The sequence below is a fragment of the Chroicocephalus ridibundus genome, chromosome 6 (genome assembly GCF_963924245.1).
Source record: "Chroicocephalus ridibundus chromosome 6, bChrRid1.1, whole genome shotgun sequence".
NCBI lineage: Eukaryota > Metazoa > Chordata > Aves > Charadriiformes > Laridae > Chroicocephalus > Chroicocephalus ridibundus.
This window is the reverse complement of record NC_086289.1, coordinates 34,346,778-34,369,365: the sequence shown is the minus strand read 5'-3', so window position 1 is coordinate 34,369,365 and position 22,588 is coordinate 34,346,778. Positions and strand designations below refer to the sequence as shown.

General features: G+C 42.3%; 1 long non-coding RNA gene across 2 annotated transcripts in view; it reads left to right on the top strand.

Moving 5' to 3' along the window:
• Nucleotides 1-12,422, top strand: part of LOC134517273 (uncharacterized) — a 62,982-nt gene extending 50,560 nt beyond the window's left edge. Inside the window, exons 2-5 of one of the 2 annotated variants that reach the window (XR_010071574.1) lie at nucleotides 2,223-2,327; nucleotides 3,517-3,601; nucleotides 7,056-7,146; nucleotides 12,110-12,422. This is a non-coding gene — a long non-coding RNA (uncharacterized LOC134517273). The remainder of the gene's footprint in view (nucleotides 1-2,222; nucleotides 2,328-3,516; nucleotides 3,602-7,055; nucleotides 7,147-12,109) is intronic. The other variant, XR_010071573.1, reaches the window with a different exon arrangement.
• Nucleotides 12,423-22,588: the final 10,166 nt, after the last annotated feature.

Here is a 22,588-nt window from a genome sequence, read left to right as displayed (position 1 = left end):
GGAAGTATACCATGTTTTGTATTGATTGTGCTTAGCTAAAGAAGTTTCTGAGTATAACTGTTGTTGGAGTAACATCCAGAAGAAGTGTATTTAGGCAAAAATCCCTAATCTGTGCCCTTGGATCCACCCTGCCAGCACCTTATGTTTATGGCAGATGAAAATGTTCAGTGTGTTGCAGGGTGTGATTAGCTGTTTGAGTGCCACTTTAACATAAAGCTATCAGCCTCCCTTTGCTTTGCAGAAGGATGTTTTCCATTTTTTCATGTCTGTTAAAACCAAATGTAAATGCTTGTGGTTTACACTGCTGAGACTCTGCTGCTTGGGGACGTTGGTGGGGAAGTTTGTCAATGAATTCTCAGAAAGGCTCGGGATGAGTAGTGTTGGGAAACTTGAGCCATCAGCTGTTTTCTCATTTAAGAAAATTGTTCCAACTTTGTTGTAGTTCCCAGTGCAGAGAATTAATTAATTACAAAATTAAATGCTTAAAAGGGTTATTTGGGGACCTATGAAATCTGAATAAAACCAAATAGGAATGATTTAATTGTTTATATAAAGGGCTCCTTCCAGGAATATTTGATTGCTTAACTACAGTCCTCACTAATTCCTACCGCTCTGCTTGGGGAAAATAGACTCCTAAAATAGTAGTTTTAAATACTCTTCACTATCCCTTCCTTTTATTTTCTATTTGGTGTGACACTGTCTTTGTTGCGTGGTCCCATCAACACACCGCGGTAACAACATGACACTGTCTTCCAAATATAGCTTTGCTGAGGACTGTCTTTTTCTGATGGCTAATATTTGGTTTTGTTGCTCTTTTTGCCCCTTCTTTTGGAGCTGTGTGGCTGTTCTGCTGGCTTTGGGTAAGATGAGCCTGTGTTTGCGTGTGTGCATATGTGTGTGTGCAAGGAGAGGGGGTTGTCCTTTTTGGTACCACTGTGTCGGTATAATGGGTGTTTTGTTGTGGGTTAAATTGATAAAATCAATATCTCCTGTTTGGTAGCAAATAACACAGTGGTTTTTAAACTTTTTTCTTGCAATTTAAGGCAGTATGTTTCAGTAATGAAAAAAATTGTATTTCTAGTAATAACATTTTGTATTCACTTCAAAGTGCTGTGGATTCAGATTCTGTAGTGTTAGGTTTTGATAAGATGACATGGCTTTTCTCTTCAATAGCAACTGCTCTGTTTTATTGTTTTATTTACATTTTAAGACAAACTGCACACAACAGTTTTGAACAAGAAAGAAATAGCAAGGTAGACTGAAATATTTTGAATTACTTTTTTTTTTTAAGGTGGCAACTTTTTGGAAGGCTGTATTCTGCAGTCTCCAAAATGTTTAAGTTGCTGTCGTGTGAACTTGTGTGAGAGGAGGAAGGCAGAGAACTCAAGTGCCTCTTTCTATAGTGTGAAATGAAGTTTGTGGGTGGACTTTTCACAGGGCCGCATTATGCTTTGTCTCCGTGTGACACGCTGGTTAAATGGACAGGACGAGCCTTTGTAGCTTTGCAATGTCCCATTGTTATTTAGCACATAAGAACAGCGCAGTATTGGTGCAGCTGTTCATAAACTAGTGGTTGGAAAACCTTGTTCAGGCCAAGACAGAAAATGCTATATCATAATTTTGAGTCTGAGTCTTGAAGATGCTTCTGGCAATGTGAAACACTCCCTTTCCTTAAAAACATGATCACCTCTAATCCTCGTTGTGTGATGCTGCAGATGGAGACAGTACTGAGCATCTATTAGCAATTCAGATACACAGGGCCGAGGTTGAAGTTTTGATCTTTTATGCTCTCCGAGGAACTCTGAAGAGTATTTTTGGCCCGGGGGTTTTACACAGCCCCATTTTGTGAGAAATGCTGAGCTCCCATTTCTTTTCTTTCTGCTTTGCTGAGGGTGGGGTTCTGAAAGCCACTGCTGAAAGCTTCAGTTGTAGCCTGTCTTTTTGAAGTAGTTGCATTTTAAATACTTTGTGAACTTAAAGTATTCTAATTTCCCCTGGAATAGCAAGCAACTTCTAACAGTAGCCGAGAGGAGACTAGCTAACAACACCTTTCACACACACTCCCCAACTCCTGCGAAATCTCATACCCCAGGGTACCAGACCTGTTCTGCACTGCTGACCTGGACATTAACCATTATCTTTAACTTTAGAGAAAGGAAGGGTTTTGCCTGAACTATGGGTTTGGAATGTTTGCTGTAAATAGATGTCTTCATCTGTTGCAGCTGCCACCTGGCATCAAGGGCTACTGGGAGCTTTTGCTGTTCATAGAGTCCCAGAGAGCTGGTGCCATGCAGAGAGAGCACACTGAAGGGTCAAGAGGGTGTCAGGTATGTGCTCACCTGAGGTGTTTCAGATGTCCTGAAAAGCCATACAAAAATGCCAGGTTGTACCTGATACTTTCCTGCATCTCTAGCCCCAGCTATGGGGTGGGGGAGCACCACTTTGTGGCACTTTAACACTGGTCCCAAGAAGTCTAGGTATTTGTCTGACAGGTCTGTTGTTGGTGGTTTGGAAATGTAGTTTTCCTGTATACTGGAAGGCTTGTTTTCTGGATACTCCCAGGTTTTATCACAGTCGTTGAAATCCAACAGAAGAGCACGGATCTGTCCTTGCTATTATTTACTCATAGGTACTTGGTTTAGGAAGCAGCTATCGCAGAACAAGGTGAAAATATCAATTGGCGTGTTGATCACAGTGAAGGCAATATGTCACACCTATATTTCTTATGCCGAATGCATACAAATATGGGACTCGTGAGATGACGCTCTGTTGCACTGGCTGCTGTATAAAAGACTAAAGTTTGGAGCAGTTTGTTTGATTAATTCGAGTGTAGCAGAGTCCATTGCTAGTATGTGACCAGAGGCACTGAGACAAAGGATGATCTTCAGAACATGTAACTGCGGGGGAGCTGGGGCGACTTTCACAGAGGTCACAGAACAGGGTCCGTCCCAGCTCGATGGGTAAGTGATCTCCCTGCAGGAGAGAGCAAATGGTTTTTTTACATACATGAAGCTCTTATTTGCTCACAATGTGACAGTACAAAAGACAATCAAAATTAGTTTATATATTCATTCTTTTCTTTTTTCTCTTTCTTGATGAGTCATTGTAATTACTGAAAACTAATATATTTTCCAACATTAAAATATTGTATTGGGCTATCAATATTCTAGTGTGCTCTCTCATGTTCGGAATGTGGAAGGGGGTTGCTAGAAGATAACATCCTGTATTTAATTAAGTAGCTTATATGTACATGGTACTTTTCAGAAAAAATGAAATTAATAATCTCAGAAAGGATATTGTCAGGGTGCAGAGTATGAAATTATATATTACACTGTCTTACTGTATCATTATTTTCCATTAATGAAAATCTTAAAAAACAAAATCCCCAAATCAGGAAATGATTATTCAAGAATTTTACCTGCGAATGTTCTCACATCTGTGTATTTTGGTTTTTTTTTCTTACAATCAGAAAATACTGCTTACAAAAACTCTGTTGGTCCTTTTATCTCTGCACAGGGTCACCTGGAATGATCTCAGCATTTCCATACAAGCAGTAAAGGGCTGCTCTTCCCGGTGTCATACTTGCTTTCTGGCCCAACAGGTATGGGAGTACGTGCTGATGTTCTATTACTGTGAATTACATATTTATAATTTTTAAAGCACCTCTTTTCAGAAGCAAATTAAGCTCTTTGGACAGGATTTGTGAAGTTATTGATGTTCCTAAAATGCAGATAAATTTTACCTGGGACTTCTAAAATATGAATTAGGACTCTAAGATACTTCTGAGAATCCAAGTCAGTACATACTTGCATCTTTGGGCCAAATGTCGCTCCAAGTGCCTTCTTGAGGACGAGATTTGGGAACCACTACCACTCAGAGATGTGTCCGAAGGCGTGCAACAGCTTTAAGGTTCAGCTCTTTAGCAACAAGGCTGTCTGCAAAGCTGCTGTTGCAGTATCTTTAAGCAAACTGAACTCGTATAACCTGATGGCTGGATTAGGAATAAGGACTACATTTCTCTAAGTTTCTCCCATTTTGATATAATGTGGGAATATTTAGGGCTGAATATATTGTAGTCAGAGTTTTGCAGCCACTGTGTTTTATTGCAAGTGTACTTGTTGTTAAAGACAACCTCGATCTGGTTCAGAAGCACATTACATCTGCTGAAGTAATGATGTATTTGTTAGAATTAATTTTAATGGTAAATCCTCAACACAAGCAGGTGTGCAACTTGGTGGCCGAGACTTGTTCCGTGCCGCAACACACACATGGGCAGCACACACTGTTCAGCATCTGCCGCATACAGGTGATGAGCCTGCAGCTGCTGTGACTCACAGGTGAGGAAGCAGCACGGGAGAGCATCCTCGCTGCCATGCGGCAGCCAGGAGCATCTGTCATCTGGCAGGTCCACCCTCTGCCTCAATCGAAGGAGCCCTGCCTGGGAGCACATGCTTTGGCAGTACAAAGTTTATATGATACACAGAGAACATATATTCTATTATGAAGAGTAATTGGATAGAATCATAGAATCGCCTGGGTTGGAAGGGACCTTTCAGATCATCTACTCCAACCATCAACCTAACTCTGACAAAAACCATCACTAAACCTTATCTCTAAGCATTATGTCTAAGCGTTTTTTTAATAACCTCCAGGGATGGTGACTCAACCACTTCCGTGGGTAGCCTGTTCCAATGTTTAATAACCCTTTCAGTGTAAAATTTTTTCCTAATATCCAGTCTAAACCAACCCTGGTGCAACTTGAGGCTGTTTCCTCTTATCCTATCGCCTGTTACTTGGGAGAAGAGACCGACCCCCACCTCGCTACACCCTCCTTTCAGGGAGTTATAGAGAGCGAAAAGGTCTCCCCTCAGCCTCCTTTTCTCCAGGCTGAACACCCCCAGCTCCCTCAGCCGCTCCTCATAAGACTTGTTCTCCAGACCCCTCAACCAGCTTTGTTGCCCTTCTCTGGACCCGCTCTGGCACCTCAATGTCTTTTTTGTGGTGAGAGGCCCAAAACTGGACACAGCCCTCGAGGTGGGGCCTCACCAGTGCTGAGTACAGGGGGATGATCATTTCCCTAGTCCTGCTGGCCACACTACTTGTGATACAAGCCAGGATGCTGTTTGGCCTTCTTGGCCACCTGGGCACACTGCTGGCTCATATTCAGCCAGCAGTTGACCAACACCCCCAGGTCTTTTCTGCCAGGCAGCTCTCCAGCCACTCTGCCCCAAGCTTGTAATGGTGCAGGACCCAGCACTTGGCCTTGTGTAATAACTATTGAAACACTGAACTGGGAGTTCTGATTTACTTGCATGAAGATAATTTGTACTCCAGCAAAACACTTGAATGTATGTTTAACTGTAAATCTGTGAGCCTCAAGCAAGAAGTATCAAATGGAGCACTTGCATAAGCATTTATAAGGTCATGATGGTACTAGTAAGAGATGAGGAAGCATCCTTGTAGATGGATACACAGGAATGGTGCCGCCTTTTGCGTTTTTACAAAACAAGCAAACCAATATTGCCTAGAGTAGAATAAAAATCATAATGGCAGAAAGATGCAACGAAAAGCCTGACATTCTTCTAGTGTTCAACAGCCTTCATAACAATGCACACTCTTCTACAGCAGCGTGTCAGCTACCCAGAGTATTTAGATCAGCAGTGGGGAGATTCATGATCCTGCAAGAAAATTTATAATCATGACAAAAATGGAATGAAATCCGATTTCCCTCCTTTTTACGTATTTTATCTTGAATTGTACCTTATGTGACAGGACTGCAATTAATATCTCTTGTAAAACAGAAGGCTCATTAAATTGGTCTCATTATGGTTGCTGAGGTTGTGTGCTGCTGCTGAAAGGGATTCCCCCATTATCTGTGTTTGACACGTACTGCTAATCAACCAGGCCAATTCTGCTTTATCAAAGGTCTGTCACACTAGCGGAGATAATATTTATTCTGACTGGTACTATTAGCGTAAAAAATGTAGGTTGTGTTGGCAGACACATAACCCTCTGTCACAAATGGCCACACAGAGCACTTATTGAGGTGTTCCCTTTCTGCAAAGGTGATTCTAAATATAGCCCGCTTCACCTTTCAGTACAGGGGAGCCAGGTCCTTTCGGGTTTTTAAAACCTCTACTTTCAAGGGATATTTATGAAATTAAATTTAAATAGATGGTGAGGAAATCTCATGGCAAGAAATGTTAAGGGGCAAGATTAATATCAATTCTGCAATATTGTCCACAATTCATTGATGAAAAAGAAAATCCAGCAGCTGTATGCAGCCAGCTTGCTTTGCAAGCTTCTTAGCAATAAACGTTTTCCTTTCTGTGAGATCTTAATATGTATCACAATATTACCTCGTTTGTTGAAAATTTTTTGAACACTTGGTTTTGTTTCACATCGATTCTTAGTTTATCAGGGATACAGACATTTTTTCTGTTTATAGAACTGTTCATAGAAAATTGATGAGTTTTAACAGAGGTGATACTACTTTAGTCTGTTGGGTTTAGCAACACCAATACGCTAACACAAGGCTTGAGAACATCACCCATAAAAGGTTTGCACAGATATTTTCAGACTATTACAGTGTTACATCTTCAAAAGAACATTTGTAGCTGTAATGCAACCTCATATGTTCATAAGAGAAGCCACCTACCCCAAACCGCAAACCAAATGCTTTTTTAGTTACACGTTAGAGATTTTGGATAACAGGTAGATCTGTATAAATTATATATATCCTATACAAGTGCTACAGACTTATTTTTTATTTTTCATCCTTTTCCTTAGATATATAGCATCTCTTACCAGGGGAAGATGCTTTCTTGTCTCCAGTAACATAAAGCAGTTTCCAATTTGAGAGACAAGATGGAAACTGGAAGGAAAGGGAGTTGACGGTGCTCGTGCCAGCTATTGGAATGATACTGCGACACCCTGATCAGGCCCAATTGCTGGGACAATGACAGAGAAATGAGGTTCAAGGGTGTTACTGTCTATGGGAGTCTTTATGTGGTTGTTTAAACTCTTTTTTTACATCAGCATAACTTCTTTCTTAGATTACCATGAAACTGAGAGAACACGGACCTGCATTTTGCAACAGACCCCTTGGTACAGCAGTGCTGAATGTTGACTGATACTTTGGACAAGGTAAATGAACCCAGTAGAAAACAAGTATCCTTCCTCCCCAGAAGGAGGTGTGGGAATGTGATTGCTGCAGAAGTCACTGTCATATCAAGGAGGAAGGTGAGGAGTTGTAAGGGTGCTGAGCCTGAATGAAAGCAGATACTGTCCTGCAAGTGCCTGGAAGAGGTTTTGCAGGAGGGCCCTTAGGAGCACAACGTAGTGCCAGATCTCTTGGCCTCTCTCTTCCTTCACTCTTGGGGCTGATGGCTGAAACGTTGGGTGTCCAGAAATCAAACGATTTTCCCTGGGAAACCTTTATCTGCTAATGAGGGCCGTAAGTTTATGATTTGCTCCACTATGCAGAAAAGTTTCAGCTAGGACTGTAGTTCAGAAGACAACACTTGTCTCCTTCTACAAGAGATGATCTGAGTATGTTGATGCCAAGAGATGGGGCCCTTTATTCCCTGTTGAGAAGGGAACTTTCCTTTTCTTTTTCTTTTTTCCCCTTCCAAGGTGAAAAGCTCTGTATCATTTTTCTGGTCCCACACAGCATGATGGAGGAATAGCTGTATTTTGCAAATAAACAGAGACAGAACACTGCACTAGAAAGGCTTCAGTCTGATTGTTCTTAGGTACAGTGCATAGAACATTGAAATATATAGAGATACTATATGCTACATCAGTCAACCACGACTTGGAAATTACCCATACATTTTTAGCCAAAACATACAAAACAGGTGAAGCTAAAAGTGAAATGAGGTTTTTGATCATGTAGATAACAATCTTTCCCTTTTGCAGACTCCTCTTCCATGAGCTCCCAGTATTGTGTGTACTTCTAATACTGTGTAGTTGGTGCATAATTAATGAGCTTAATATAATGCCATGTTTGTTTATTCATACCTACTTCAGATTTATTAGATGAAATATCCTGAGTCAGTGTTGGAAATCAGAAAGCATAGAGCTAGTCTTTTGATGAATATTTTGTTGAGAAGTTGATGCTTTTGCAGACGTAAATCATCAGTTAAATAAACATGAGTATAGGCAACAGAATGCTCCTGGTGGTGTAATCTCTGCCCCCTAAAGCTTTAACAGTCCCGTTCACACAAAGTTCCTGCAGGCCTTGTAGAGCCGATGCCTTGTACATGCAGTGGTCTGCTTGTCAGCTGGATGGTGGCAGTCTGGGTTAGCAGGAACTCCCTGGGCAGTACTGCTCTGGGAGCAGTCAACGGCTGCATCTTACTTTGTGGGGGGCAATTGCTCCTGGCTTCAGTAGGGTTTGGAGCCAGACCTCTTTTTAGTTATTTACAGTACTCAGAGAAGAGGGACACCTACGTGAACTGCAGTTCGCATGGATTATCAGAGCACAACTCCGCTTGTGCTTTCAAACGCTCATGCATTTTTATTACACAAGGTATCGTCTTAAGCACTTTGCAAGGTGTGGCAGGAAGGATGCAGAAACACAGGACTGTGTTTCCTGCCGTAAGTCCATCTTTCCCTCTTTAGTGCATTGAGGTCTCAAAGGGCAAATCCAAGAGTCAATAAGGGCAGGGGATAACTCAGTTAACAGGGCTGAATGGGCAAATGCTGGGCAGGTCATAAGTCCAGGCTGGTCTGATGCAAGGGGCTGAGGTTCTGTAGGAACTTCTGAACATAATTAACAAACAGCAGAGGCCAAATTATTTCCTCTGTGTCTTCCAAATCTGGAGGAAAGAATGGAAAGAAAAATTTTGCATATGCAGAGCTCAAAGGTGTGCCTTGTCCCAAAATGGTGGGACTGAAAATATAACTAAGCATGTAGGGCAAGGATGAACCTTTAAAAAGTCTTTGATTTAGAGATCTGGAAAACTGGTGAAACAGAGGTGAAGATTCCTGCTTGCACTGAGAGCTGACTTCTGGAGGTCAGTGATACTGGGGTCAGTTTTGGCTGGTTGTGGAGGACTTCTGTTTTTTTAATAATTGCACAGAGACATCTCAATATTTTGTCAAGAGAATGTAATGAAACCAAAGGGCAGTAGTTTATCTGAAAATACTAAAGCGAAATATTTGTGTTGTGAATGTTAGACTGTAGGAGTCTGGCTGGTATTTTGCCAGAAAATGTGATTTTGGGGAATTCTGTGGAAATTTCAATATATTATAAACAAAAGCTGTCTGGCAAAAGGTATGAAATCCATGTTTTTGCCTTCTGAAATACATTTATTTAAGAAATACTACAGATATGTGAGCAATTGAACAGTAAAGGGGGTGGGGGAGGAACCTCCTGTTATTCCTTAAATCGTCCTTTAATTTCCTTCTGATCAATCTTATTTAAGTATCAAGATGACTGATTTCTAACTGCACCCAGCTAAAAAGAGAATTGTTTCTTTTTACCCTGTTTAAATTTTAAGCTTGGTGTAGATTTTTAGAAAGGAATGTCTTTTTGGAAATTGGCAATCCCAATGGACTTAGAGTTTTCAAAGGAAACTCAGTCCAGGCTTCATCTGTTCACTTACTAATATATATATATATATATATATAAATTTTTTTTAAAAAAATAAATGTGTGTTTATATATATACACACACCCTCTGCTGCACGTTTATTTTAGAAGTTAGACTTCTATTCAGCTACTTCTCTAAATATTCCCCATAGGTAGACATGCACTCAGCTGACTAGCTGCTAAATTGATAGTCGCCCTAGAAACATTGTCCTTACACTTTAATATCACAAAGGATTTCTGTTTTAATTCCTTATACGTAAGGAAAATAGAATGGGTTCCAGCATGAATAGGACAAGAAAATGGGATGCACGTGTGTGAGAAGTTAAACATATGTGTAAGTGCTCAAAGTACTGCAGCCTGTACTAATAAAAATTACAGATTTGATAATTTTCAATTACTTTTTCACTCAAAATGGTTGATGAAGGGCTTTTTATTCTTGTTTGGAAATATATTTTATTTTAGAGTTTGTACAGTATTTCAGATGGCACAAAACATACTGGTTTTATTTGCAGAGCAAATAGAACAAGCCATTATGCTGGGAAACTGCTCTGTGTCTGCCTGAGTCTTCTCCCATTTTCTCTTAGTTATTACAGGCAGCTTGAAATGCCTTCCTTTTTTGTGTTTATACACAATGCTTATCCTGCATCCATATTTTCTGTCCTCTAGATCATCCTATATGAAAGCAGTGTGAAAGTTAAAAGTGATTTTGGCAACATATCAAAGTTATTTCAGGAGTAATCTTGTTTGTAATTTTCTATTACTAGGTAGGATTTTTATAATATTTTTTTTTTCTAGCAGTCATTATTCATCAAAAAGGATTTTTGTGTTTCTCCAAATGAGTAGCTCAGTGCCTTTTTATTGGCTCTAAGCCTAAACTTCAGCAAGTGTGTGATCAAGTATACCGGAAAAATCCTTTGTCCATTGCTAAACCTTATGAAATTGTAGATCAAAAGAATTTTCCTATCTTACAAGGACTGTGGTACTATTCATGGGCTAAAAATGACTGTCAAAGTAATAAAACAACTACTGTTGTCAGGGAAAGATTAAAAGCAGCAGCTGGATTGTACACAGTCAACTTTAAAATCTTTCTCTAGGAAGGTAGATGCTTTAGAAAATGATCTGGCTTTTCAGTTGATTTGCCATGATTGGCAGCCCCATAAAATGGCTACTGACACAGGAACTTGCAAAAGAAAGAAGCCTTTTTTTTCCCCTATAAAGAGAATATTCTGCTTCTTGCCTTCTCCCAAATTGGAGTCTGCACTTGGAAGTGAGATGTAATGCAAGTGTCATGGCAATGATGGGTGCCAGCCTTTTCCTCTGTTTTATCCAATTTACCTATCCTCTTTTTTTTTTTTCTGAAATCATTCCTGCTGTCAGTTTTCTGCAGCTTCTACTTTAACCTATGTTCTTCTTACTATTTTAGTTTTGTTCCTTGAGTTCACCTGTACATTTTGCAATTCTCCTTAAATCCAGTATATTGCAACATAGGTTTCCACGTGATTTTTCCAAGATCATAATCAGCAGGAGCAGTACCAAATACATCTAATCTCCATTCAAATTCTACCTTTATCCCTGATATCAAGAAGTGAAATTTTTTAATTGTCTCCAAACTTCTAGCCATCCTGCTCTTTGGATTAGCATGTGTGCAATCTTTGAAACTTTATTTATGCAAGATCAGCGTAATGTTTTCTTTAATTAGTTCATTTCTTTCCATTTTCATTATCTTTCTTATTTCAAGTCATCCAGACTTTCTTGTTCTGCTGAATGAAGCAGGCTATCTTTCCACCTGTATCACAAGATTTTGCCATCTACTTTACACTTGGTGGTTTTTCCCAGATTGTTATTGTCTTTGGGGTTTTCTTTCCCTATACTTTTTTGATTTATATTTATTTCTTAACCTCTTCCCTCTATTATTTCTGACTGCATAACTTGTTGACTTGGCGGGTAGTTTATCTTTCTTTCATCCTGACAGCACCATTGGGAATCAACTAAATGGTTTGCCAACCCTTTTCTTCTCTCTGGCTTCTGATTCTAACCCTCCTAGTATATCAGACTGTAATCCTGGGCTCCACATTCCCCTGTGAACATCACTGTACCTCTCCTCACCTCTGCTTGCCTAGATTAACAAATATAAGACCTGTTTGTCTGTGCTATCTTCCCTTAGGGTTGTGTGCAATGGAGTTATGAAATGGACAGCTTTGTTTCACTACGCCCTTTTTTCCATGCAGTGGTCTTGAAACCGTGTATGTGTTTGGCTTTTGTGGCTGTAAGAATACATTTGTGTTGCATAATTTGTCAACAACTCAAATCGATTAGTGGTGGCTGTGCCAGGCTTGTAACATGCCCGCTTTGTATGCGTGTACATTTTCTTCTTGGCCATTCAGATGCTGGGCTTGGAACATGCTGTCCCGCAGTTATCAGGTAACATCAGCGGTGTTCCTCATATCTGTGCTGAGGGTGGAAAACTTCAGCTGGTAATCAAAAGTTACTGTCTCTTCTGATCTTTTTTCAGTGCCTGCCTGAAAAACACAAGCTCCTGCAGTAGGTGATGGCTGAACTGATCAGGAAGGAATAGTGCAGAAGAACTGCTGAGTGGGAGAGGCACTGGATGCGTCCGCTGGCACAATGGCAGGCAACATGGTCCACCCCCTCCGCAGTGACGCTGCTTGCAGACTCCCTTTACCCAAATCTGTAAGCACCACCTTCTGAATGCCTTCAGCTTCTTTTTGGGCTCAAGCTCTAACAGCAGCACCAAACCTCACCCTTGCTGACTGTGGACCTTGAAAAAGAAAAAAAAAAAAAAAAAAAGGACAATGTCTGATGTTTTTTTCAGATCTTTCTGAAGGAGAAATACAGATAAAAGCAAAGCTCTTTGTGACTGATTCTTTTTCACTATCTACTTGAAAGGCAGTGGGTCAGAATTAAAGCATTTTTGCTGCGGAGGAAATGTGTGGGATGTTGGCTGCGAGCCAGTAGCCACTAACATCCCTGCTGCACTAGGAATATTTGAATGAAGTGGGCGTCAACCTTGGGAGAGCGGGCAGCACTACCTACATCAGAGGAAAACCTCTTCATTGAGATTCAAGGAGTAAAATTATTGAATGGAGATAAACCGGTCCGGTATATTTTTCTGTGAGGGACAGTGAAAATGCAACAATCGTCATCCAGTCTGGAAGAACATCCTCTGAGGTCCCGTGCCTGGCAGGTCCCATTCGTTCTGTGGGAGAAGAGATCCATACAGTCCCTGACTTCTCTGACAATTTTAAAGTTTTATCGTCTAGTTCTGTTTTCTCAATGCACAGAACAATGAAGTAACATCCGGAAACTTTCAGCTAGTAGTCCTTGCTACAGCCAGTCTTTTAGTATTTTTTTCCAAAACCAGCATAAGGATCTGAAGTGTGTCAAATGCGTCTATAGAATATAACTTATCCAGACATACATCCTGCTTGTGTCCAGACGAATATCCACTGGGAAAAAAAACAGTGATTTCTAGAGTTCCTTTGTACCACTAAATTGTGAATCTGAAGGATCAAACAGAATACTCCCAGTGTTGTCTTTCTCATTGTTATCTGCCTTAGTTACAGAGTTAAGCCATCTCGCTGAGTCAGTCACCAGTTCTATCCAGTCTAAATATGACCACGTTTTTCTTGAATCAAATCCATCATCAAAACATCATGCCTGTGAAATAGTTTTTCTTTCCAGCTCCAGTAATGTGATATGTAAGCAACAGATTTTTTTTTTTGTCCGAAACTACAGATCTGTTCTCAGTATGCATAAGGGAAAGGAGATTCCCATCTTATTTGTGACATCATTGAATTATTAGAAAGTAACACATTCATTTTTTTCAAACAAGGAAAATATCAATGATGGAAAAAGGGAAGGAAGTGCCTTGGCTAAGTGTGGGCACTGGACAAAATTGGCCACAGAATGGCTAGAATAGAGCATCACAAATCCTTTAAAAAGCCCTTCTTCTTGCATTGAAAAAAAAGAAAGAGATCCTGGACAAGTGACAAAACTACTTCCATGTAAATCTAGATGTTTACATTGTAGGGATGATTTAGATTTTGGATACAGTTGTGCTTGTTGGCTCAAACATGTCTGGTCTAGTAACACTGAGGTTACAGAAAGCTAGGGGCTCCAAAATGACGCTTAACTGACATGGATGAAAAAAGTGAATCTGAGCAGGTTTTGGGAGAAGAAGATCCATGTACTGGAGCAGGTCTACCAAAGCAGACGGGGTAATTATTGGCTTTGCTTTTATTACAGATAATAGCTTTGTGTTGACAATTTGCCTTTCAAATTCTGGTTTTGGAAATGATCTGTAACAGTTTGTTTGTGCACAATTGGTTTGCAGTGTCCTACCTCCTGGGCAGAAAGCCTGGGGTGGGGGGGAACGGCTTTAGTGCCTCAGGGCTGTGTGGTTCCTGTGGCTGGTAAACTGAAAATCACCAAACAACCAACAGAGCAGGTCTGGGTGGGTTGATGGGTAATGTTTGATATGAATCAAGCGTGTAAGATCAGGGAGAGAAATGTGCTTGCTAGAGCAAAACTAATTGTTGGACTTCTAATGAGTTGGAAAAGTGAATTAGGGCTGCAGCTTGAAAAAAGGGGCAAAAAGAGCCTATTAACCTATGGATGCGGTGGAAGTTGCAATTGCCAAGGTAAGTGTGGACCTGTGGTAAGAAGAGGACCTGGAAAAAAGCTTGATGGCAGCAGCATAGGAAGGAGAGAAGGAACACTGCAGAGAAGGTTTGGATGCGATATCAGAAGATACTTAGACACTTCAGCAAGAAAAATAGTCTGAGGGGTAAAAAATACTCAGGAAAGTGGAAGAAGAGAACATAACTGTAATGTCTTCCACTGTGAAGAACCTTTCTTTTTCTGAAATCCCTGGGTAACAAGCAGCAAATTAGCAAACCCTGAAAATTAATTTTGAAAGTAGCCACACTTTCTGCTCTGAGAGAAAAGTTTAAAATGTCTAACATAGTTTTTGTAAGGAAAAGGAAAATGTGCTGGAGGGCTGAGAGTTCTTAAGACCAAGTTATAAACCTTTGAAAATAGGATTTTATAATGGAAATGCAGAGATCATTAACTATTGTAAGCACCTCTAAGAATGACACCTCTATAGTAAATTACATTCAAATTAATATAAAACTGTAAAGATTCCCTGACAGCTTTGATTATGTAAGTTGATTTTAGTAGTTAAATGTTGACTTTCTATAATGCATTCTCCAAATATTATACTGAATGCTGCATCATATATAACAATTACCATGTCACAGTGCTATTTTGTGTAAATTAAATTATTGACAGCAATATAATTTTGTATTCACTTTATTATTTTGATTCATTTTTCTGTCAAAATATACAATGACTCTTCACTAGATTTAGAAACCAGAAAAACTCTTTAGATGGTGAAGTATTATTCTCCATACATTATTTTTCCTTAGCCTGTAATGAGGTTGGGGGGGAGAGAGGGAAGCAACATTTCATTCCTTCTCTGACATTGTGTGTGTTTTTAGACATGTTGTCAACTTTAAATCATGTTACAATAAGTGTGCTTATCAGAAAGCCTGCAAAGTCCGTGGCAGCCCTGGTCAGCCTCTCTGGGCATGCTGCAGACACCGTGGTTTCAGTTATGCTCCAGCACAAGCGGAATCACAGGACAGGGTTTATGATACGATAATTATTCAGCCTAGCTTTAAGGACCATCCATTGTACCTCAAGGGTTGAATACTTCCTGTTCTTTGCTATTTCTTGTGGATAAAAGTGAAAAACATCTTCTGTTTGGTGCTGCTCTTTCTTCACACCTTTTCTTCCCATGTCCTTTATGGGTTATGGAAACAGCAATTGTCCCTCCTCGGATGCCTGGAAAACACTTGCACTTTGTGGTTGTAACTGCAAATTGATACTTAAAGTTTTCTCATTAACCCTCCTCCAGATGCATGGCCTGTCAGCTCCTCGTGATCTGCTCGAAGCTAGAGTGTGGAAATTGGGACAGCAGCTGCATCTTCCAACTGGATCTTGGCTTTTCTCCAGGCAGGTACCCTGACCTCTGCTGCAGAGCCAGTTCAGCTGGCTCACTTCACATGAAGCTCAAAGTCTGCGTCAGAGAGACACAACCAGGCCCCAGAGTGACTCTGAAACATGGTTTTGGGCACCATCCTACAAGGTGGAAGAGATGCTCAGCTGCATTTAGGCAGAAAAGAGGGATGAATCCAGCATGTCTCACACCGTGGGCAAGGACTCTTAACTCTGGGTATAAAAATTCCCTCCATTCTAAGTGGTGGTAGAAAGGCTCAGAAAGTTCTCATCTTCTCAGCTGGTCCCATCCAAGGAGGTTGGGGAAAGACTACTTTGCAAAACTTGGTGGGGTTTCATTTCAGTTTAGATGCAACCAAGCCTTAGTCGTGTCTGTATCTGCCAATATTAAAAACAAAGGCACTCCTGAGAGTCCAGGAAGAAGTTTCTGGTCCCTGGGCCAGTGAGTGCTGACTCGGTTTAATCATAGAATCATAGAATTTGTTGGGTTGGAAGGTACCTTTAAAGGTCATCTAGTCCAACCCCCCTGCAGTAAGCAGGGACATCTTCAACTAGATCAGGTTGCTCAGAGCCTCATCAAGCCTGGCCTTGAACGTCTCCAGGGATGGGGCCTCCACCGCCTCTCTGAGCAACTTGTTCCAGTGTCTCACCACCCTCATTGTAAAGAACTTCTTCCTAATGTCTAATCTAGACCTGCCCTGGTCTAGTTTAAAGCCATTGCCCCTCGTCCTATCGCTACATGCCCTTGCAAACAGCCCCTCCCCAGCTTTCTTGTAGGCCCCCTTCAGGTACTGGAAGGCCGCTATAAGGTCTCCCTGGAGCCTTCTCTTCTCCAGGCTGAACAACCCCAACTCTCTCAGCCTGTCTTCATAGCAGAGGTGCTCCAGCCCCCTGATCATCTTCGTGGCCCTCCTCTGGACCTGCTTCAATAGGTCTATGTCCTTCTTCTGTTGGGGGCTCCAGAGCTGGACACAGTACTCCAGGTGGGGTCTCACGAGAGCAGAGTAGAGGGGGAGAATCACTTCTCTTGATCTACTGGCCATACAGCTGTAGGCTAGCTCCCTCTTCAGCAGGTTGGCCCAGATCTGTGCCCCGTATAATGCCCTGGGAGCCTTGAACCTAAAGATTATTTTTCAGATGCTCTTTGCAGTTGTGTTATTCAGCTGTACTGAGCACGTGGAGTCGAGGAGGCTGAGAGGAAAGCTGCAAGCTGCCGGTGTGGTGGGGATGGAACAGGGGATGAGAGGTAACAGGGGAGGGCTAAATCCTTTCTGAGTTCACCATGGATTTAACAGTGTTCTCCAAAGACATCCAAGTTCTTTTGTCTGTTGACATGAGGTTGGGAACACATAAGTAAAATATATTTGCTTTCTATGGCAGTACAAAATTGCAAATAACAATGCAATATGCTTGGCCATTGCATTTGCGTTTAATTCAGTATGAAATGTTATTATATTGTTACAGCAGCAGCATACACCAAATTCCCTCATGCTCACTCAGTTTGAAGGGACAGAAGCCCAAAGAGACACTTGGCAGTCTCTGTCGGGGATTAGTGGTAGTGCTGAAAGTAAATGTCACTTCTTAGCCTGGATCATTCCTTTTCCCCTTTGCTTAGCCTCTGTTTGGTAGGGCACGTTTGAGATCTGCACCATGGTGGCAGTAGTAGTAGTATTGACATGGAAAAGAGACTGTTTGCTTGAAGAATGATCTGGTTTTCTATTAGATGGTCTGATAGAACATTAGAACTCCCAGCCTCACCCTCCTAAGGTATTGGTATTGACGTATTCTGTTGGCAAACTGAACATACTAACAATTATTGCAGAGAGAACTGTGGAAGCCCCATGTCAGCATGACCATTTGTGTTAGCTGGTTTATAAAATCCCAGAAAGTCATCGATGGATGGCAGAATCATTTCCTTCCAGCTTCTCATCTAACATTTAGCAGCCATACCTCCTTTGAACGTTTAACTTGTAAGGAAAGATCTCGTCCCTGCATCTTTCTGCATGTAATTTCATGTCTCTTTCCCTGTATGAAGCGGTTTCATGCACAAACACATGTACAGCAGTATGGCTTTAATAGAACTGGCTTCACTTGGGAGCAGACAAATAGACTTGGGTCTTCTTCTGGCACAGGCACAAAATGCTAAGCCGTGATGCTGAATTTCTCATTTGGCCTCATTTCTTGTTTGGTTTGCCAATGTGGGAGTTAATCGTATAAACACAAATATGGGGGATAGGGGAAAATACGTTCTGCGCTGTCCTGCTCGTATAGCTCTGTTTCTCGCCAGCTTTGTTAATGTTATTGCTTACAGCAGTGTAAATGGCAGGGGTGATGAGGAACAGGTGGTGATGAGAAGGAGTTAATGTGAGAGGACATGGAGAAATCATGTTGCTCGATAGGAAATCGTTCCTCCCAGCATATTTCTGTGCTAGCCCAGACAAGTGGGACTCTATTACAGTATCCTGTGACTACACCAGAAGATACAACAGCATTGAGTTCAAGTGTTAAGTATATATCCTGTTTCAGCTAATTCTGGCATCTGAGATTTTAGGTGACAGTCATGTGTGAGTGCCCAGACATTGTGGTGATGAGCTAGGCCTTGTTAGGGCCTCGAGTTACTAACCTGGAGAGAGGGATTTTGCACAAAAGGAGGATTCGACGCTAAAACAGAGCAAACAAGAACTAACAGCTGGTTAAGTCATCATGAGAGTTGGGAAAGACGAACCTGCCGGGCAGGTATTCCCTAACAATGTCATTTTGACTCTACCAGCTTGCTTTCTCCTCGATGTATCCTCTATTTGTTCAAAGAAAATCATCTGCTCCTCTCAGTTATTTCAAAGTAAAGTCACAAGAATAGCTTGTTCCCACTCTATTCCAAATATAGCTGTTGGCAGCAATTGCTGAGATAAGGGGGAAGGAAAAGGAACTACCAAGGAAGAGGAAAGGCAGGAGGGGGAAGAGAGAAAAGAGTACTGAAAAGGTTGGACAATAGAGAGTAAAGAGAGAGAAATGAATGAGAGGGGAGATGAAAGAACATGGACAATACATTGCAGCAGAGAAAACAAATCAAAGGTAGATACAAACTCCTGCAAACAGGTGGAAGCGGCCCAAATAAAGAACAAAAAGGACCGTGCCCACCCTCAGGAGACGTTTGAGTTTTAGCCTTGAAAAGTAAACAAACCTTAAATAAAATCATGCCCAATTTTGACTTTCACTCAGATTGTAGGGGTTATAGCATCAGAAAACTTATGCTAATTTACACTGCTTGAAGATCTGGCCCTAGAAATTTTAAAGCAAAACATGTTGCTTATTTTAATCTCTTCTGGGATTTTTTGTTTTTTTTTTTTTTTAAATCTCTGCTCCAATAAACTTTGCTGGCAGTTCCTGACAGAAAGCCATGCATTGGGTAACTTTTCTGAAAATGAACCTGAACACCCTTCTCCTCAGGAGTTCACAGTCAGGATGAACTGGAGCATGTAGACGTGCCCTTGGGAGCAGAAAATAAATGATGGCAAAAACTAAGGAAAAGCCAGAACCACGCTCAGACTGACTTACCCAGAGCAAAGAGCTGAGGGTTTTCAAGGCTCAAGGCAGACTGGTTTAAGACCAAAGCACAGAGAAATGAGACATAAATGGAAACAGGTTCTGGGAAGTGGCACATAGACAGGGCAAACGCAAACAAGTCCTTGGCAATCTAGAAACCCTGTAAATGGCTCCAGCTTCCCTGGAGGGGTGGGAAGTTTCTGAGAAACACCCCACAGAGCTCTTCTGCTCCTCTTCTCAGAAGACTGCTTGGAAAATGGTGCCGGAGTTTTGCTTTCCCTCCTACTCTGCTGAAAAGAGATGCCATACATGACCTTACTCCCCAGCTGAAGATAAATAGCTGTACCCATGTCTGAAGGCGCTGTTTCCTATAAACTGAGTATGTACAGAAAGCCTTCTGACAAGTTTTCTAAGTACTCAAACACTAGGTAATGGGACCAACAGGAGAACTGAAAATGTGACACTTGCTATACTTCTTTTATTTCAGTCTTTCACTGAAGAAGGCCACTTGCATTGTTAAGGGATGTGCTCGATTAGTGTCTCTCTGGACCAAAGGCCAGTGCAGCCACGGGTCAAGGCGGTATTTATGCAAAGCACAGGAGGCGCGTTAGAGCAGGAAATACAAGGGTAAGTGAAACTAGTTTCAGAAGAAAGGACTGGAAAGTAGAGCTTAGCAGTCAGCCTATTGCTACTCAGAAACAAAGTCATCATTATTTTGCAAGTCTTGTCTCATGAATGATATGTGCATCTGAGTTATTTTCCCTGTTATGAGAAGCAACTTCTCTCCCCCCCCGCCCCCTCCCCCCCCAGCAAGCATCACGCAGAGCTGATATTTTAGCCTTTCAGCAGGGATGCCCCTTTGTGGCTTGCTCCCAGCCACCCCCGTGGGCTATGTGGTCTCCGTCTTGACACTTTTGGGGCTACGGGGGTCACAGCCAGTGGGGACAGCCATAAGGCAGCCCCGCTGCCCTGGCCGGCATCTGTGACTCAACAGGGCTACTCTTCGGTCCCTCCGTAGGTAGCACGCCTGCGACGTAAAGCTTTCGGGGTGGTGTCATGCGGTGAAACACCGGCAGCACGGAGCGCTCTGCTCAGCTGCCGCGTCCTCGCCGGCTCCCGGGAGCGCCTTCCCCCAGGAGGGGGCAGTGGAGCCCGCACACGCTCCCCGCTCCCCTCCCGCCGCCTGCGGGAGCTCCTTCCCCGCCGCGTCGGGTGAGGAAGGGAAGGGGCGCGCAGAGGTGGGACTGCGGATTTCATACGTGTGCTGGAAACCGTGTGCGGGAATAGGTAGGAAATGTTCTGCGCGTTTACTAACGAGAATAGGCAAACGAGTTTGCTGTTGGTTTTATTTGACTGGAAGTTTTCTCTGTCACACGTACTTGTTTACAGCCGCACAAACTCAAAACTAGTAACTTGCTGATTCCACACGGGTTTGTTTAATTCCTATAGCCCAAATTAGAAAATGTTATTGACATTTAAACAACCTTTCGGGATGCTGCTAAGGCTCTCCCGAGCCAAATCCTCACAATAAAGTCATTTACTTATTTCAAATTTACAGGCATTCATCCTAAGACAACAGCAAGCCTTGGCTGAAAACCGCAGATTGTGGTATCAAGGTACTGTAATTAAGGGCAGACTGGGATGCCTTCTCCCCTACTCTTTAACCATCCCCTTCCCCTGGCATGCCAGCAGCCAGGCAGCTGTTTTCTGTAGGTTCGTGTTTATGGCACGTTTCCCTGGCTGGCTACCAGGTTTCAGTGACTGGCCAGCACTGGCTGAGAGCCTGTATCAGGCCTGTGAGGGGCGTCAGGGTAGATTTAAGGGAAGTGTCTTCTGTCTGCAGCCTGGGAATCCAGCAGACACCCCTGGCAAAACAAAAGGTAATGATAAACCAGCATTTCTTCCTGTGAGGACATGACAAACCTCTCTACCCCTAGTGAAAAGGGGCAAATTTAGGAAACTCTGAAATCTGGCTTTGGAGAGAGGAACTTGTCTTTTACGCAAAACATTAAAAAAACTCCACCAGCCCCAACGTGAATGCAGCCCAGACTTCAGAGAGATGTCCCTTGCTGTTGCCATAGGACAGGTTCGCTCACCTCCTATCCAGGAACAAGTCCCTGCTGCCAGCTGAGCCCCCACTCCCAAGGGCACCTGCTGAGCTGGGGCCACCTTAACATTCCCGAAAGCAGTGGGGCGCACAGTGGAAGTGCAGGGTGCGTTTCCCAAGCAGGCCTACTAGCATCGCTGCCGTTAGCATGTGAGGTCAGTCGAGTTTTGCTACAAAAGCATAGTAACCCCCTGGAGAGATGACTCAAATGTGTGATGTTAAGCTGGTTAAATGGTGTTGCCAGCTCCCCGGATGATGAGCTGCCTTTTCTTCCTCAGACACTCTCAAGCTCAGGTATGGAGGCACGGACAATTTTATCTCTACGGCTCCTGTCTCAGGTACTTGTGGTAGAGAATGACTGCAGGAAAATATACCCTGTGCAGCGTCAGCTAGCGCCTTGTTAAAAGAGCAAATACAATAAATCCAAAGGGGGCTGGTTTCAAAGAAACTGGGAATAAAAGAGAAGTTCTGCCCTTCAGCTCTGAACCCTCCTCAGTCAGTGCTACACCCAGTCAGACATGTCATGCGTGTACGAGGCGCAGCTCTTCTCTTGGTGTGAGCGGGGCTTTGGCACTTTACACCAGCAATCTGTCCGTCATATGAAACCACGTGGTTTATAGGAACCACAGGAATCAGTAGGATTTTTTGCATGTAAGGCTCATTGACGTCAGCATGAGTTGGACGGTGTAACCCTTGGAGTCTGGTATAATCAGCCAAATGGGGATCAAAGGCACAAAGCACATGCAAAGCACTAGAGCAAGAATATCTGAAAAGGGACGAGAAACATTTGAGTTTCATCTGTCAGCATCTTCCTGAAGACCAGGCAGTAACTATGTTTCCATCTTGCCCTGCACCAGACCCTGCTGCCATTGTGACAAAGCTCCCATTGCGAGACATGGAGTGACTTGATTGTCCCGGTAAAGGCTGGAAATCAGCACAATTTACCCCATTCTTGAGAAAGCTTTTAAAATTAACCAACAAAATACTAGTAGTATTCCTTAGGTGAAGTTAGCCAGGACGTACGTTAACTTTTATTCGTGTCAGGCATTGAATCCTCCGTAGTGAAAGAACATGACACTCACCATGAAGAACATGACACTCAAACATGGAACTGAGACGTGGGGAGGCTAAGGTGGGATGTGAAACCTTGGTGGTTCTTTCTCCTGTGTGCATTATGATTTCGTGTCATCAGCGGGCACATGGTATTTTCAAACAATACAGGAAGATGTTGTAGGCTATCCCTAAAACCTGTATCTGATACACCAGTGACATTTTGCAGTAAGGAGGATAGTGTACTGA